Genomic DNA, 6,151 nt, shown 5'->3' with positions numbered 1-6,151 from the left:
TATATAAAAGACTTTGATGTGAATTTTTTAAATTATTTTACTATTTTTTTAATGTCACATAAAGGTGTGTAAATAGACATGCTAAATATTTACTTAGTTTTACTTATTTTAAATAATTGCATACATTTAATTTATTTTAATAAAGCATTATATAAACAGACTTTCAAGTGATTTTTTTTAATAATGTCATATAAAGGTGTGTAAATATTTGTAAACATTTGTAAATATTTGTTATTTTTATAATGTCAAATAAAGGTGTGTAAATAGACATGCTGAATATTTGCTTATTTTAAATTGTAAAAAAAAATGTATTAAAGCATTATATAAACAAGCTTTAAAGTGATTTTATTTTATTTTATTAGTTTTTATAATGTCATATAAAGGTGTATAAATATTTGTAAATATTTATTATTTTTTATAATGTCTTATAAATGTGTGTCAATACACATGCTAAATATTTACTTATTTTTCACTGTTTTATAACGTCATAGAAAGGTGTGTAAATATTTGTAAATATTTTGTATAATTTGTAAAATTATGTTATATATTTTATTTTAAATAATGATTTAAAAAAGCATTATGTAAACAGACTTTAAAGTGAATTTTTATATTTTTAAAATGTATTTTATTTTTTATAATGTTGTATAAAGGTGTAAATTTACTAAACATTTATACATATTATTTTTTATAAACATTTATAAATATTTATTATTTTTATAATGTCACATAAAAGTGTGTAAATAGATATGCTAAATATTTACTTATTTTAAAGAATTTTAAACATTTTAATAAAGCATTATATAAACAGACATCTTTAAGTGATTTTTTTATTATTTTATTATTTTTTAGAATTACATATAAAGGCACATATTTCATTATTTAATAATTTAATCAATTATTTATCTAATTTTTTCTTTCTTTTTTTTTTTAGAATTTTTAAAATATTAATTTTAAATAAACAGACTTTAAAGTGAATTTTTTACAAAAATGTCTTACTATTTTTTGTATATATATTTCATTATTTTAATTATAATAATGCATTTGTATTTTTATTATATAACATATACAATATGATATCTTATAATAAAGATATGTGAATACTATTTAATATTTAAAATAATCGTATGCATTTTTCATAATACACTATATTCACAACTTTTAGATGTTTTAGATTAATGAGATATTTTTAATTAAATATTATACACCATACATCGAGACACTATAGAAAGTGTGTAAAGAAATGTAACATATTCAAAAGACATAATACTTTATAATCACAATTATGTGTATAAATAAATAAATATATATATATTAAATAGATAAATAGATATATATTATAGTACGTGTGCATACTATATATAATTACACATTATAGGTACTTAGTACATATTGTTTCTGAACAAATATGATAAATAACAATGTGTATTATTAATGAATACATTAGTAGTTCATTATATATAGCGTGTATGCTTCAGCAAGCTAATCCGGTAGATGATCTAATGTAGTAAGGATGAAATGATTTGTGAGAGTGAGTGGCGTCTATCAGGTTGGAAATGTCCCAGACATCGGCGTGGAAGGCTGTAGCGTACGGCTCGTTTAAATTCTATTGCTCACCGCAAGCGCAGCGGAGAAACTGGAAGGTTAGTTTTTAATCAATAGAAGTTGCTGACTCTGGACTTCTGCGCTCCGGTGCAGTGCAGCTTCCTTGTGTCTTTGTCTATCGGCTCGACCGCTCTCAAACTTTTCCTCCCCATCCCCCTCCCCTCCGCTGTCTCCCTCCCTCCGTCCCTCTCCTGTCCTGAGAAGACTTTTCGGCATTGTGCACAGAGAGCAGGAGCGATATTCCCCGTAACTTTGTGGACAGTGGGCTTATGTTACAACACAGAGGCTGTGCTGACAGCTGTGATTTAGTCTGCAGATACGCAGCACGCAGGAACACAGAGGGGAACCAGACGGACAGACAATAAAACGTGTGAAATTACAACCTGTCATCTTACGGCCTTTCAGAAGCTGAACAAACGCAGCTAAATAAAGACAAAACAATCTTGTATAAATCAATTACAAACTGTCTGTGGAACATCAGCGAGGTGTTTGCGAGAGATCAACTGATATTCATTTTTCGCTAATCGGCCAATATGACAGATTATTTTACTGTTTCAGTAACCAATACGCAAAAATTAATTAATTAATTAATTAATTAATGATCAACTTCTGATACAACACACAATGCTAAACTAACTGCTAAAGTAAATCATCATTAGACTACTACAATAAACAACAATTCTAAATATTATCAATAATAATAGTAATTTAGTAAATAATTTACAACGGACATACATTATGAATATTATTATTGTAATTTATGTAAACATTAAAATATTGGAAATTATTATAACAATATACTACAACAATAAAAATGCATTATTATTATTATTATTATTATTATTATTAATATACTAGTAAAATATTAGCATTACAATAATAATAATAATAATAATAATTATATTTTAGTGGTAAATAATAATTTTATAAACTATAAATAATTTATTTAAACAAATTAAAATATTTATTAATAATTTATTAATAATACTTTAGTGGTGAAAAATAATTTTATAAAAAACTTAAAATAATTTTTGCACACACATTAAAATATTTAAAATTAATATAACAATATTAATAATAATAATAATAATAATAATAATAATACTTTAGTGTTGAAAAAAATAATTGTTTAAAAATGTAAATTTATGTAAACACTAAAATATTTACAATTAATTTAATAATAATAATAATAATAATAATAATAATACTTTTGTGTATAATTTTATAAAATATAAATAATTTATGTAAACACTAAAATATAATAATAATAATAATAATAATAATATAGTGGTGATTTTTTTTTAAATAAAAAGCTATAAATAATTGATGTAAATACTTTAAAATATTTACAATTAATTTAATAATAAGAATAATAATACTTTTGCGTATTTTTTGTAAAATATAAATAATTTATGTAAACACTAAAATATATAATAATAATTTAGTGGTGAAAAAATATTTTGATAAAAAACTAAATTATTTGTATAAACATTAAAATATGTAATATGTAAATATGTAATAATAATAATAATACTTTAGTGTATAATTATATAAAATATAAATAATTGATGTAAACACATTAACATATAATAATAATAATTTAGTAGTGAAAAAATATTTTGATAAAAAAATAAAAATGTGTAAATAGAAATGTTTACAATTAATATAATAATAATAATAATAATAATAATAATACTTTAGTGTATAATTATATATATATATACACATACATACACATAATTTATGTGAACACATTAAAATAATGTATAACAATATAGTACAACAATAAATATTAAAAATATTAACATATTAGTAAATATTTTTAATATTAAAATATTAATAAATAAACAAATGCACAGTGAATCTAATAACAATAAAATGATTTTTGCAGATATGTATTTAATTATTATTTTAATATTTTTATTATCATTAAAAATATTTATGTAAACATTAAAATAAAAAAAAATAATATAAAAATACACTACAAACAATAAAAATGCATTGTTTATTGTTATTATTATTAATAATACAACAATAATAATATACTAGTAAAATACATTAAAATATTATTAAATCAATAAAATGCACCGTGGATCTAATAATAATAATAATATTGTATAAATAATAATAATGTATTGAGAAAATCATTCAATCATTTTGAAAAATGTATTCAAACACATTGAATATTAAATTATTTTAACAATATACTACAGCAATAAATATGTATTGTGATTATTATTGATCATATTATATTGATGTTTGATGATATTATATATTAATCTATTTTAATATTCTTCATATTCTTGTATATATGCAAACAACACATTAATTCAATTTTCTTGTTGAACATCCAGTAATGTAATGGGTGCTACTTTCACTCCACAAAAGCTTTAAACAAAAAGCAATTATGTATAAAAGTGTAAATATATATCTGTAGTATGAAACTCGCTCATAGCACAAACGGTGTGGGATGATCTATGCCCTTCTGGCTTTGCTCAAATCCCTAACCCTACGTAATATCAATAATAATGATGATTCCTGCCTTAGCAAGCAGCACTAATGAATCTTTTCATTGGCTCTCAGCTCCAAAAAGTCCTGAAAAGTCCTTTGCGGCGAAGTGGAACGCCGTGCCAGAGGAATTAAAGTGGTTTCACACACACAAATCCGTATCAGTTTTATAGACTCTCGACTAATGGATGATGTTAAGATTTAATTAGGGGTGACAGAACCTAGAACGGTGTAAAAACGTACCCGGAATAAAACATATCACTTCCTAAGAACATTGTGGGATAGCTCATCTCGACCCTGGAAGACCGAAACACAACAGAAATCCCAGATTTATCTCTTTCTTCATCTGTCAGGAGACCAAATCGCAATACAAGCTCAGGTAGATCGCTGACTAGCTTTGTACGATACTTCGGCCTGTTCAAACAACCTTACAAACATGGTCTCAGAGCGTCATCTTAATGGAGCGTTTCTTTTTCCTAAAGGTTCTGTTTGGACGGAGCTTGGAGCCACCCACACAGAGTCAACACACTCGGCCGTTTGTGTTCGCTCTGGCAGGAAGGATATGTACGGGATCAAGTCATTTCCATGCAACTACAATGACGTTCTGGCCTGCGGTTAGCATTAGCCGTGTGAAGTCACAGAGGGTTGTTGTCCGTTTTCCCAAATGAATTGTACTTTCGAACCGGCTCTTTTTAATGATTCATTTGAACCCTTGTGAGTCATTTGGCTCTAGAGGGGAAGCGCTTTGCGAACAAGAGAATCGGAAGCCATTGTGAATCCATTCAGTTTGATTCTGGTAGTAATGCAAAATGGGTTCAAAAGGGTTTTGATGATTCATCTATTTCGTGACTAAAAATGTAGAAAATGGAATACAATGAAGAATGTTATGCAACCATGAACAATTTATATTTTTGTTTTCTAAAAGTTATTTTTTGTATTTATTATATTTATGTTAAAAATATTTATAATATCTATTTATAATATTTATATATATATATATATATATATATATATATATATATATATATATATTCTGATAGTCATGTAAGGATGTAAAGGGTTTTGAAGCTTCATCCATTTTGTGAAACTAAATCCATTTTATGTAACTAAGTAAATTAGAAAAATATTTGTATATTTTATAAATATTTCTGTATTTTTTATATTTATTTAAAATATTATATTTATTTAAAATATATTTAAAAATATACACAAAATGAAGTAAGAATCTTGTGCAACATTTGACACAATTTATATATTTAACTTTAAGTAAATTAGAAAAATATTTTTATATTTTATATTTCAGAATTTTATTTTTTGTATTTATTATATTTAAAATATATTTATTTAAAATATATAAAAAATTACACACAGAATAAAGAATCTTGTGCAACATTTGACAATTTATATATTTAACCTTAAGTAAATTAGAAAAAATATTTTTATATTTTATGAATATTTATGATTTTTATTTTTTGTATTTATTATGTTTATTTAAAATATATTTATTTTAACTATTTAAAAAATACACACAAAATAAAGTAAGAATCTTGTACAACGTTTGACACAATTTATATTTTTTAACTAAGTAAATAATAAAATTTGTATATATTATGAATATTTATGAATTGTATTTTTTGTATTTATTAAAAATAGATATATTTGTATATATTATGAATATTTCAGAGTTTATTATTTGCATATTTATTTTAAAAATATTTATATGTATTATAAAAAATGTATCATATCTATTTACATTATTTATAAATTAATTATATTCATATATATTAATATAAATTGTAATTATTAATATATATATACAATTGTGATTATTATTATTATTTAAATATTATTTGTAGAATAATTTGTAGTAGAAGTAAAAAGGTAATTTACAGCATAAATAATAAAAAATATATAAATTTAATAACAGACTATAACAAACATGGAACTGTGGATAAAAAAGATAATAATAATAATAATAATAATAATAATAATAATAATAATAATAATAATAATTTAGTAAAAAATAAATAAAAGCTTGAAT

Source organism: Garra rufa, chromosome 7, assembly GCF_049309525.1.
Source record: "Garra rufa chromosome 7, GarRuf1.0, whole genome shotgun sequence".
Lineage (NCBI taxonomy): Eukaryota > Metazoa > Chordata > Actinopteri > Cypriniformes > Cyprinidae > Garra > Garra rufa.
This window is presented reverse-complemented; position numbering follows the sequence as displayed.